Source organism: Dendropsophus ebraccatus, chromosome 4, assembly GCF_027789765.1.
Source record: "Dendropsophus ebraccatus isolate aDenEbr1 chromosome 4, aDenEbr1.pat, whole genome shotgun sequence".
Lineage (NCBI taxonomy): Eukaryota > Metazoa > Chordata > Amphibia > Anura > Hylidae > Dendropsophus > Dendropsophus ebraccatus.
Window position 1 is genome coordinate 142,844,484 of NC_091457.1, and position 14,008 is coordinate 142,858,491.

At 41.6% G+C, this 14,008-nt stretch overlaps 1 long non-coding RNA gene across 1 annotated transcript in view; it reads right to left on the reverse strand.

The window, feature by feature from the left end:
* LOC138790007 (uncharacterized) overlaps nt 1-14,008 on the reverse strand; it is a 33,021-nt gene that overhangs the window by 4,005 nt on the left and 15,008 nt on the right. Inside the window, exon 2 of the long non-coding RNA XR_011362826.1 lies at nt 6,473-6,626. This is a non-coding gene — a long non-coding RNA (uncharacterized lncRNA). The remainder of the gene's footprint in view (nt 1-6,472; nt 6,627-14,008) is intronic.

Below are 14,008 nucleotides of genomic sequence, written 5' to 3' on the forward strand. Positions count from 1 at the left end.
ATGCTCTCTGCTGCCACCTCTGTCCATGTCAGGAACTGTCCAGAGAAGGAGAGGTTTGTTATGGGAATTTGCCATAGCTCCAAACAGTTCCTGACATGGACAGAGGTGGCAGCAGAGAGCACAGTGTCTGAATGGAAAGAATACACCACTTCCTGCAGGACATACAGCCGTTGATAAGTACTGGAAGGCTTGAGGTTTTAAAAAGGTATTATACAAATCTGTATATTTTTCTGTTGCTAGTTTAAGGCGTTATGCAGTGAAAAACTTTTTCTTTTGAATCAACTGATTTCAGAAAGTTTCATAGATTTGTAATTTACTTATATTTAAAAATCTCAAATCTTCCCATACTTATCAGCTGCTGTATGTCCTACAGGAAGTGGTGTACTATTTCCATTTAGACACAGTTCTCTCTACTGCCACCACTGTCCATGTCAGGAACTGTCCATAGCCATAGCTCTAAACAGTGCACTGTGTAAGACTGGAAAGAATACACCAATTCCTGCAAGGCATACAGCAGCTGATAAGTACTGGAATGTTTAAATGTTTTTTTTAAAAATAGAATTACTCTACAAATCTATATAACTTTTTTTTCTGCAGAGTGCCCCTTTAATGTACATATCAGGAGAAATTCTGAAAGAAAATGCGAAAAAAACGTGAATACCTGCTATTCTAGCACTGATTTAGCAGGGATGTATAATAATACTGGGACCTCCACCTTCATCAAACATGTTGGTTATAAAACTTGGATTTGGAAGGTTTGTATATATTTCCGCCACCTCTAGTAACAGTATTTGTTTATTTCTTCTTTTATATCTACGATAAACGTATCAAACAATCCAAAATCCAGATTACAGCATTTTGTTACGTACTGTATATCCTAAGAAGGAGTTACACCCTCTGGTGACCACTGATAGAGGACAGCAGCTGCAGGTAACCCCACTCCAGGAAGAAGGATCATGTAGCTGCCGGAGGCGGCCATATCCCTAGGAAACTGAGAAGGGATTTTATAGATGGCAGAGAAGCTGGGCAGGCTGACAGCAGCTGCTCCTGTAACACACAGAGCCGTGCCAAAAAATAGGGTGGGAGAACATCACCTACTCCTCCTCCTGAGACTGTGGGGTCAGGATTGAGGTGAGCTGACAGCAAAAAACTAAGTTTAACCCATACCAAGACTGGCAATTTTAAAAAGCCAAACTTTCCGTTTATCCATATTACAATATTGGTGACCCTCGAATTATTGCTCTGGTCGGAAACATATAAAATTGAGGAAAAATTGCTAATAATTCATTGCTTCAAAAGTTTTGGAGTCTTAATATTTTCTCCTAAAACTGGCAACATAAAAACATAGGGGGAGATTTATCAAACATGGTGTAAAGTGAAACTGGCTCAGTTGCCCCTAGCAACCAATCAGATTCCATCTTTCATTCCTCACAGACTCTTTGGAAAATGAAAGGTGGAATCTGATTGGTTGCTAAAGGCAAATGAGACAGTTTCATTTTACACCATGTTTGATAAATCTCCCCCATAGCAGAATGGGAAAACTATGTGGATGAGTAAGGTGGAGCTAATGCCTCATAGGCCCTAGTGCAAAATGTTATCTTGGCCTCACTGACAATACTGCCATTAAATAGGGGATGGTTCCCCAAAAGTGCCCCATATAGTACTCAACCTCCCTCAATAGTGCCCTGTATAGTACTCAGCCCCCCTCAATAGTGCCACATATAGTAATCATTACCATTAAAATTCCCTGATATAGTAATCATTACCCTCCAATAGTGCCCAATATAGTAGTCACCCACCTTAATAGTGTCAGACACAGTAATCATTACCCCCAATTGTGCCCCATATAGTACCTATCCCCTATAATACCCTGGTCCCCCACTGACCACCACTTGTAACTACTTCCAAAACAAGATATCTCAGTAGGTCCTACCCATTCAGCCAATTACTGACTAAGGCAGAATAACAATGCCACCAGTAATTGGTTGTGCAGAGTATTCCTAATGCATCACCAACAATCATGAAGCAGCAGTGACAAGCTGCCACCAGAAGCTTCGGGCAAATATAAAATAATTGTACACCAGGACAATCCCTTTATGTCCCAATTGAATGATTAAAGGGGAATTCTACCCAAGAGCTAAAAAATGAACTCCCACCAAAATCTGAGTATTTTGAGCCATCTCCCATATTTCTAGCTTCCGCCACTCTGAGTTAAAAGTTTTTCTAAAAGCTGGTCTATATCCAAGATGGCACCAGCCAGGAAACTACGTCCCAGTAGGCAGTTGGCTCAGAGGTGTAATGCAAAGTATCTCCCTCACCTTGTTGTAGCTGTCCATCGCTGGCTCAATCTGCTTCTGTTTTACACTGTAAACAAAATATCTATCTAACTAGATTAAAAAGAGAGAGATTAAACAACTGTGTTTCCTTTTCTCTATACTGCTCAGTAGGCTGCCACTATTCTTTTGTTTCGCCACCCCCTGGCCAGCAGCTCGCTGATTGGCGTGATGTCAGTGGTGGGCAGGGTTAAAGATAAAGTGTGACAGCTTGCCTGGCAACAGAAGAGACAGCGATTAAGTGAGTTTGGTTCTAGAAGGGAGGGGAAGCACAGAGAAGTGGTGACAAAGTGGACCAGAAAGTGAGGACTTTCTGCAGCTTCAGGGTGTGAGTCAGGATGTGCTGCAGACAAATGGTCCAATTCATGTAATAGAAACCTATTACAAACAAGCTCGGATTATGGGTGCAGATTAAACAGGGTAAAATCTTTCTTAAGTGCAGTATCCCTTTAAAGAGGTTGTCCAGGATTAGAAAACATGGCAGCTTTCCCCCAAAAACAGCATGACTCCATGTCCTCAGTTTGGATGTGGGTTTTGCAACTCAGTTCCATTGAAGTGAATAGAACCGAATTGTAATACCACACACAACCTGAAGAGAGTGGTGGCGCTGTTTTTGCCAGAAAGCAGCTATGTTTTTTCTAATTCTGGATAACCCTTTTAATTTCTGCTCAGTCATAGAACTGCATAGAACCTGTCCTTTAACACTCTAACCATGCCTGAGCACCGAAATTCCTATTTTTTGCTATTTTTGGATGGACGTGGACAGTTCCTAGCTACATTTTCTGATATCTGCCTGTCCAGACCCGTGTTGTTTTCCATGTCTCATCAACTCTGCCAAATACAAGCTTGGATTTGTAATTACATACTGGAATATCCCTCAGAGATGTGCCAGGATTAGGAACCGTGCCCTATATATTGCTTGCATTCGAAATGAGAACTAGACTAGATGTAATTGTTATGTCATAGATGTGTGTATGGAGTCACTGCCATCATAGTCAGAGATTGGTTGTTATCAGCAGATGTACACAACTAGCTGTAATTGTGCATCTGAGAGCAGGGATGTCCTGGTGGGCAGGTGGTTAGCTTGGGTGTGCAAGTAATGCTTTTATGTGTTATCCAGATGGGAACATCAGTTTAATGTTTGCTGTGCTCCTGTGCAATGTTCCCTCTAAGCTCCGGCAGCTGCTGAGAGGAGTGGTTAGATAGCTGGGCAATATTTCAGCAAAGGTGGGCGAACTAAAAACCTAAGACTATTAGTGATGAGCGAATACTGTTCGATCGAATAGTGAGATATTCGAATATTCGATAAATATTCGATAAGCGTTCAAATCCCCCAGCTTCCGGTTTTACCCTCCAAATGGTCAAATAGATGTTTTTCACTAATCGATTACTTGTTCCCATAGACTTTAATAGGATCGAATATTCGAATATCTCACTATTCGCTCATCACTAAAGAATATCACTACATCAGTCAAAAAGCTAACAAAGCTGCATTTAATAGTTCTATACAAGAGCCAAATAATCTCTCCACACCATGAACACATATGCTGTATATACTGCACAGATTAGCATAGCCAATATTCCCCCATAAAGAAACTCTTCTCTGATTGGAGAGGTTATCTTTCCCTTTTATTTTTCAACTTAAGGTCCCCATACACTTATGCCATCAGAATGCATAGCCTGCATCAGATTCGATCGGTAATATAGTAGTAATGCTGCCTGTGTCCCATATAGTAATAATATCCCCTGAACTCCATATAGTTATAATGCCCCCTGTGCCCCATATAGTAATAATATCCCCTGAACTCCAAATAGTTATAATGCCCCCTGTGCCCCATATAGTAATAATGCTGTCTGTGCCCCCATATAGTAATAATGCCCTCTGTTCCCCATATAGTAATAATGCTGCCTGTGTCCCATATAGTAATAATATCCCCTGAACTCCAAATAGTTATAATGCCCCCTGTGCCCCATATAGTAATAATATCCCCTGAACTCCAAATAGTTATAATGCCCCCTGTGCCCCATATAGTAATAATGCTGTCTGTGCCCCCATATAGTAATAATGCCCCCTTTGCCCCATATAATTATAATGCCCCCTGTGTCCCCATATAGTAATAATGCTGCCTGTGCCCCCATATAGTAATAATACCCCTTAAACCCCATATAGTTGTAATGACCCATTTGCCTCATATAGTTATAATGCCCCCTGTGCCCCAACTAGTAATAATGCCTCCCTAACTCCATATAGTTATAATGCCCCCTGTGCCCCAACTAGTAATAATGCCTCCCTAACTCCATATAGTAATAATGTCCCCTGAACACAATATAGTAATAATGTCCCCTGAACACAATATAGTAATAATGTCCCCTGAACACAATATAGTAATAATGTCCCCTGTGCCTCCATATAGTTATATTGTCCCCTGTGCCCCATATAGTAATAATGTCCCCTGTGCATCCATATAGTAATAATGCTGCCTGTGCCACCATATAGTAATAATGCTGCCTATGCCCCATACACTAATAATACCCCCGAAACCCCATATAGTTGTAATGCCCCCTCTGCGTCATGAGTGTCCTGTGTTCCCATCTAGTAATAATGTCCTCTGAACCCCATATAGTTATAGTATAAAATGTTAAAATATATGGAGTGAAACTGAAAAAGAAAGCAATTCTGCAAATTTATAAACTTTTTGTTATAGTTAGTTACTAAATTTCTAATCATTTAAAAATATATATTTTTGACATATAATTTTAGTTATGTTTTGTCTACAGAGTTGTGTAACATATGGTTGCCTAGTAACAGAAGAAGGTTGCCTATCAGTAGAAGCCACAATTATCTCAAGTTAAAGGGGTACTCCAGGGAATTTTTTTTTTCTAAAGCAACAGTGTCAGAAAATTATACAGATTTGTAAAATCTGCTATATGCCCTACTACAGGAAGACGAGTTTTTAGCTTGACTTCAGTTTTCTACTGCCTCCTCTGTTAGTGTCAGGAACTGCCCAGAGCAGCAGCAAATCCCCATAGAAAACCTCTCCTGCTCTGGACAGTTCCTGACACAGAGAGAGAGGTGGCAGCAAAAAGGTGGCACCAAGTCAGACTGGACAGAATACACCACTTCCTGTATGACATGCAGCAGCTAATAAGTACTGGGAGATTTAATTTTTTTCAATAGAAAGAATTTACAAAACTTTCTGACACCAGTTGATTTAAAATACATTTTTTAAAAAGTCTCTGGAGTACTTCTTTAAATAGGCCACCAGGGCCTGATGTCATCTTCTGGCATCAGATGTTTTGGCAACCTGATACTGCCATGTAAGCACAGAAGAAGAGTTGTGGCCTGGCAGGGCTGTTGCACAAGACAGGACGCGTGGCTGGAGAGGCATGTAGTTGCTTAGCAACCAGATGCAGCCATCATCACAAGCCATAGTCATCTGAATTGGGTTGTTAATATAGCATCTGCATTTACATGAAAGGGGTACTCTACTTAAAGTGACTCTGTACCCACAATCTGCCCACCCCAAACCACTTGTACCTTCGGATAGCTGCTTTTAATCTATGTTCTGTCCTAGGGTCCGTTCGGCAGGTGATGCAGTTTTTGTCCTAAAAAACAACTTTTAAACTTCCAGCCCTGTGTCAAACTGCCGTGGCCTAGAGTGTCTGTGCATTAGGCTGGCACAACCTCTCTGTCCCTCCTCCCCGCCCTCTTCATCATTAGGAATGCCCCAGGCAGGTATTCTCCTATTCATCAGCTGTGTGAGCACGGCACATGGGCTGGATTGTTAAGGCACCTGTGCAGTGTTCGATGCAGAGAATAGGAAAAATTCTGCCAGTGGCATTCCTAATGATGAAGAGGGTGGGAAGGAGGGAGGGAGGGGTGGTGCAAGGTTAGGGCACAGATACTCTAGGCCACGGCAGTTTGACACAGGGCTGCAAGTTAAAAAGTTGTTTTTTAGGACAATAACTGCGTCACCTGCCGAATGGACCCCAGGACAGATCTTGGATTAAAAGCAGCTATCTGAAGGTACAAGCGGTTGGGGGGGGACGGATTGTGGGTACAGAGTCGCTTTAAGAAAGATTTAACCCTATTGAATCCTCACCTATAATCTAAGCTTGTGTGTAATATTTTCTATTACCTGAATTGGACTTCCTGGTCTGCTCTCCACTCCTATGTCCTCCCCGTCCTTTCTGAGACCAAAGTCACATGATCTTTTTTGCTGTTGCCAGGCAAGCTGTAACACCTCTTCTGTAAACTTGTGCACCACTGACATCACACCAATAAGTGAGCACCTGACCAAGGAGAGGGGAAACAACAAAACATTAAAAGCCTCCTGAGCAGTACAGGGGAAAGGAAACACAGTTGTTTCATCTCTCTCTATCTCTTTCTAATTTATATATGTAGGTGCATAGATAGATAGATAGACAGACAGACAGACAGACAGACAGACAGACAGACTGTAAATGTGAAGTTGTAAAGAAAAGTGACAAGCACACGGGGTGAGATAAAGCAATCCTGGCTGTAGATAGGGAGCATACAGCACTGTACTGGGAGTCAGAGACATATTCAAGGGGGTGGTGTCATGATTATAGCACCACTCTTATGTTCCTTTTATCTGTATGGGTGTCTTCAGGATTCTGGAAGGAGTGCAGTCCATCCTATCTCCATACAAGAGGTCATAGAATGGGAGGGAAAGAGCAGCATGTCAGGAGACAAGTTTTCCAAAGAATATATTTGCAAAAATATATAACTTGACAAGCGCTACAAGATTACCTATATTAGTTGAAATGGGAATACCCCTTTAAGGGGAGAGTGAAACAATGCCGAAGAGGTCCCTTTTAGAGTTGAAACTTTAGACAATTGGCCAGTTTCCCCTCCCCTCTGCGACTATGTTTCCCCATATTTCAGCTGATCATGGGGATGCCCTGAGATTAAACCTATTTTGGGGGAGATTGTCAAAATAATAATAATAATAATAATAATAATAATAATAATAATAATAATAACCTTTTCATGGTTTCTATAAATGCATTACATTTTGGAGAGCTATTCTACGGTTTCACCCTGTCCTGCCTTGGCTAAAAATATATATGAGTATATAAATGTATAGCGAAAATATGCAAATGTATCACCCTGACACATGCACCATCTCCCTTTGTATTTGCTGCTAAGCTCTCGCCACCTTCTATTAGCTGCGGTAGGTGTTAATTAGAAACATCGGCGGCTGCGTTTCCACAAACTTATTTAGAAAAAGAAAAGTTACATGAAGCTGGTAACATAGAAAGCATTTTTATCCTGATTTTTTTTTAAAAATCTGAATTAATCTGCATTAATCTCAATATATATAGCATGGAGAAGACGTAGCAGGGGTGTAATAAAACTGGGTAAAGCTAAAGTATTGAGTAGTTGTCCCTGTGTTAACATTTTGAGAGTGGCAACTGAAGTAGTGAATGGAAAAGAATAACTGATCAGTAGAGATTAGCGAATTTCGAGCACGTTCAGCCTTCATCAGGCTACAAGTAGTAAAAGAGTACCCCGGCACACCTTTGGTGAGTGCCGAGATCAGTGTCGGACTGGAGTATCTGTGGCCCACCAGAGGAAATTATCCACCAATGAAGAACCAGAAATAAACAACATGTCAGTCAGTGTTAGTGCAGGTTCTAAAGATGAGGGTCCATAGGATGATCCTCCAGTCTTCTGGTGGGCCAGTCCGACACTGGCTGGGATAATCTTTTACTACTTACTTAGACCTACTCCTACCACGAGCACCACCTCACTGCAGAGTGCCGTCTTACTCCTGCACTTCATCATAATGGACACAAATATAGCTTACAGAACTGGACTAGTTGATGTACTAGAATGGACACTGTCACCCAAAAAAACTTCTGATATGTGATAGAGATACCTCTAAAATGATCGGTTAATGTCTGAGCTCAGTGCGTTCTCTCCCAGCTCGATGACCAAGATGAGTCTATGGGGTCATCTCACATGAAGAACTTTTAATATCTCTCCCTGCTTGATCTCCTGATCAGTCATAGTCTGAACACTTAGATTCCGGCCGATAAAAACTTTTAACATGTCTCTGTGGGACTGGAAGTGACGTTCTGAGAACCACAGGAACCAGTTTGACTGGTTAAAGTGAACCACTAGAGCCGTGCACCCTACATTACTGACCTATAGGAGAAGTGATGCCTTAGGCGATGTTCACACATAGTATTTTTATCAGTCTTTTGGTAAGTCTTTTTTAAACCAAAACCAGGAGTGGGTTGAAAACACACATTATAATTTGGCCTGTCAGTTCCACTCCTGGTTTTGGTAAAAAAAAAAAAATACTGACCAAAAGATACTATGTGTGAACATAGCTTTAGGGTCCTCTTACATGGCCTGATATGGGGCTGTACAAGCATGCAGACCAGCTAGTTTGCAGTTCCTTTAGAAGGCCGGATCGCACAAATGATCCCTTTATTGTTTGTGTGCCTATTTAAATATATTGCTGATAGTAATATATTTTATCAAGGCCCAAAGATGCGATCAGCAGTGGATTGGGCATTTTCCAGCTTCTCGGCTGATCGCTGACACTTTTACACATGCAGAATATTGGCCTAAGGAGGATTTCTAGTACCAATCCTTACCGACAATTGGCCCATGTGTTTGGGTAGCAGATACAAGCTGGGCCAGGACAATCCCACAGCTGCCTTATCTACCCATCCATCAGTTCCCGGGGACTCTTATACATCTTTTTAGCTTTGACATAATTGGTCCATACATTTATATACCAGGACCTGTTTTTCTTTGCGGGAGGCCTCTTATCTGTTTACCACCAAGCTGATGTTGATGTGATGAATGCCTAGCAGCGACATGTATGTGCTAAGTACATAGCTATACCAAGTTTTGTCTTTCAGAGCTCCTGACATATGTGATATATGTTAGGGTGATTTAGCGCAAGTGTTTGAGGACAAGGGGATAACTCCTCTGTACATGATCCTGTTCTATAGCCTTACCGAAAAGGAGGTACAGGCCGTAGTGGAGACTATGCTCTCCTCTGACTCCAAAGCTTTCAGTAACAAATTTTTTTTTTTTTTATATTTGGTGGGGGAATGTGTCATCTATGCAATTTTATTGAGCAGAGGAAACTTATTATTGTTCTGGTTGTTGTGCAAAAATCAGGTGCAAGTGCCTTGATAGTTGTGTAATTTGTTTTTTTTTTGGCTAATTTTTCTAAAATACACTAGGGTAGCAGAGGAGTATTGCTGTACAATTTTTTTTTGATGCACAAAGACTCAGTATTAGCCATTTTGCACAAGGCAATAGCAGATATGTTTATTTGGTAATTTATAAAATGTGAAAGGGGGCATGATTTAAACTTTTAATATGGGATGGGATTTTTTACTTTACACACAGGGGACTCCCATTAGCAATACCATGAATGCTCATAGGGATCAATGCAGCACATATGTACTACATTGATTAATGTTATCTGGCCTTGATAGCTTTAGGCTCCTGAGGGGTGTATGAAGGAATTTCCAAGCTAGGGACAGCATCAGAATGCTGCTGAGGCCCATGGGGCGGGGGGGGGGCAATCCCACCACTGCACCACCACAAATAGCTTTTTAAGGGCATTTAAATGTTTAATTACTGGTACATACAAATAGGAGTGGCATGGTACAGAGCAGACTCGAGTCCCCTCCGTACCCCCTTAACGGCGCCATGACATACATTCACGTCATACTGTATGTTCTTAAGAGGTGAAGATGTAAGTTTATGTTTCCATGTAAAGAGCGGTATTAACGGCAACAAGACACCTCAGGCAATGGGGTATATCTCACAGGCGTGTTACTTAAATCCTTCTTTTTATTAAATGGGTCAGGCAAGATGGCCCCATACATTTATAAATGTGAGTCTATGACCAACTTTACCATTACAAATTGAATATGTGCTCAAAAGCAGCAAAATGTTACATCATGAACATCTGATGAAGGTTCCAACAGTTGCACAAGTAAAGCAGGTATAAAATAATAAGAGTATATGAATATGGATTCTGGGTGGGGATTCCTATTTGATTATACTGACACTCGGCGCCTCAGGCAGCAATAACTCTTAGTCCAACTCTGTTCTCTATACAAGCAGCTCAGACTTAGTTACAGTAGTAATGCAATTACCCAATAAGCAGAACTATACCCGGTGCATTATTCCTTTGGAGCAGCATGCACATGACACTCATTTATAACCAGACATCTGAGACTGAAATTCACTTTCTAGACATTATCGAGCTACAGAGGAAAATTCTCTGTGATGGAACCTGGACGAATTTCCACTAATTAAGTGTGAAAACAAAGGCTCTCCCCGAGAGGACACATTCGGGCGTGGAAGCCGGGGAAATGAGGAGGCGGTACAGTTATGCTGCGGCATGGCCATGGAAATACTGAGATGTATTGTGTTTCTGACAATTCCATGGATCTGAGCACAGTGTGTCGCACACATTCTTTTATATTAGTACTTTTTAACACTGTACATTTGTTCAGCCCTGACCATTTTATACCAGGTTCTACATCTAAATGCCGTATAGCACATGACACATTTCTTGCAGAATAAAAAACTAATCTTTCAGTTTCTTAAACCTTCAATAGCGGTCGTCTGAACATTCATTCTGTCAGTGGGTTATTTCAACAAAAATTGAAAGATTAGGTAATTGAAATCTAACATATATGCCCCTTCTGCTCCCTCCTACATAATGAGGGAGATTTATCAAACATGGTGTAAAGTGAAACTGGCTCAGTCACCCCCGGCAACCAATCAGATTCCACCTTTCATTCCTCACAGACGCTTTGAAAAATGAAAGGTGGAATCTGATTGGTTGCTAGGGGCAACTGAGCCAGTTTCACTTTACACCATGTTTGATAAATCTCCCCAATGTGTTTTGGGGAAAAGTCAGGAGGCCGTCATACATAGTCCCACCAGTGTTGATGGGATTGGCCAACTTTGTGCTGATGTGTATGAATTCTTTAAAGGGGTTCTCCATCTCCACATATTAATAGAATATCAAAAGATTAGATAATCAATATCTGATTGGTACTGTGATGGGACCTGGAAGCAGATGGCTGCATTGACCATGTAGCGGCTTTGCTAGGTTATTGTTGCTAAGCTTCCATTCATTTCAATCAATATGCAGAATTGGGACACCCTTTAAGGGCCCTATTACACCAACAGATTATCTGATTTCTTAAGCCAAAGCCAGAAATGGATTTGTAAAGAGGAGAAATCTCAGTCTTTCCTTTATTACCTGATCCCTGTTTATAATCCATTCCTGGCTTTGGCTCAAAAAAATCAGTCAGATAATCTGTTGGTGTAATAGGGCCCTAAGAGAGCTAGAAGTCATGGAGATGAGCGGAAAGAAAGAGGGAGGAGCTCTGTATGTGCATCACTGTCTGATATAAAGGGATGTTGCAGGTAACAAGCTCAACTGGTGTACACTTTATTAGAGATGAGCGAACTGGTAACATAAAGTTTGGGTTCGTCTGAACTCAACCTTAAATGAACCGCACTAATGCTGCGTTTACACGGAACGATTATCGCTCGAATTTGCACGATAACGATCAAATTCGAACGATAATCGTACGTGTAAACGCAGCGAACGATCATGCGATGAGCGAGAAATCGTTCATTTTGATCTTACAACATGTTCTAAAATCGTCGTTTGCAAAAAATTCGCAGATCGTTTCGTCGTTCACCGATTTTACCTATGTGCGAGATAGGCTTAAGCGATCGCAAAACGATTTTTCCGTACGATATATCGTTACGTCTAAACGCTGATCGTTATAAAAAAAAAAACGTTACTTCGAAATCGTTCATCGTATGATCGGGCGAATTATCGCTCCGTGTAAACGCAGCATAAAACAGCTCAATGATTTCAGGTGTTTAACTGTTTTAGCGTGGTTAAAAAAATTAAATTATTTCATATAATCCCCCAGTGTCCTCTTTCTCTGGTCCCCGCAGCTGCAAATGACTGACTGAGACAGGACAGCACTGCAGCCATTAATTGCCTGAGCGGGCTGTCACTCTCAGCCAGTCAGTGATTGACTGAGCAGGCTGTCACTTCCCAGACAAGAGTGACAGTTTGTTCAGCCAATCAATCTTAAGGCCCACGGGCCGACAGTGAGGAGCAAACGAACGCTGTCAGTGCTCGTTAGCTCCTCATTCCCCGATCGCTGCCGCCGCTATTCCACGCGGCAGCAGCGAGCGGGTGAGTCCGGGGAGGGATGGGGGGAGCTGCGGGGGGGGGCTGCCCGGGTGATCGCTGATGGTCCGGGCAACCCATAGGATATAGCGGCGGTCTGCTACCACTGCTCCTATTTCACAGAGCGACGGCAGCAGATCGCTGTTATATAAGTCTTTTGTCTTTCAACATGTTGAAAGACAAACAACTTCAACGATCAGCCGACATGAACGATGGCCAAATACGGCCGATAATCATTCCCCGGAATAGGGCCTTTAGTCAGTTATTGGCTTAATGAGGTTTCAATGCCTGCATTGACCGGAAACCCAGAGGAAGACATCAGGGGGACAGTAGACAAGTGAGGAAACAAAGATATGTGGCCGCCATCTTTCCAAGTTTTGTTTGGTACTGAACCGAACTTTTTGCAAAGTTCTAAATAAATCTTGGTTCAGGAAGTTCGGTTCGCTCATTTCTACACTGTATATCAGGATAACATGATGCCACCAACACCAACCACAGTCCAACATAAGACGGTATTAGCATGGAAAAGAAAGAGGAAAAAACTGATGTTGGTGCAAACCCGTTGTGGTAATTTCCCAATGACCAATCTACGAAAGTCTTTTCTTTTTCTCTTAAAGAAACACCAACCAGCTTCTTTACGGAGAGAAGAAAAGAAAGTGTGTAATGCTCACCGGTGACCATGCAGGTATCCCAATGGGCTTGCCTCAATATTAGACATCAGTTTTGTAGGGATCTACCAATCTCCTCTTTTCTCCTGTAAATTAGGTCCTTTGTTAATTATTTCCTATATTTTTATTACACAATTTATCTTTATATATCTATATAATGACTCATTTGAGTCATTACTTGGTTGTTCTATACCATTTCTCATACTGTTGCCTGAGAACCTAGTGATCACTGGAAGAAACAGGATGTGAGATGTTCAGCAGAACGCTGTGCAGAAAATGATTGAGAGGTCATGATCTATTCCTATCGGCTTATGACATCTCTTAGTGGGTGACTGATCCCCCTTGCTGCACATGTATGGCTGCAATAAGAGGCCTGATGTCATATTATGAGTCCTCCGATAGTAGATGTCAGATTTCATCATGCCCAATCTTTTATACTGCTCGGAGATACGCAGTGTCTGACATTAGATTTACTCCCCTACTGAATATATATGTTTATAGGGAGGACAGGGGAGAAGCTATTGTGCACGGCCAGCCTTATCAGAAGCAAGCTGGTGCATGGGAGTTATTGTATACAGAACATACGTACATATATACTACACTTATCAGCAAGTAATATTATAGGTTATATTTGTATTACTATATATTTCTCTATGAAAGCTGTTTGGCTATTTCAGCTTGAATCACACCCCAAGAAGTGGACTTAGCTGTTCCTGACAGTTTCCTTTGGTTGTTAGGGGACCGGATATTTCCATGCCTCTTCCTGCAGGTT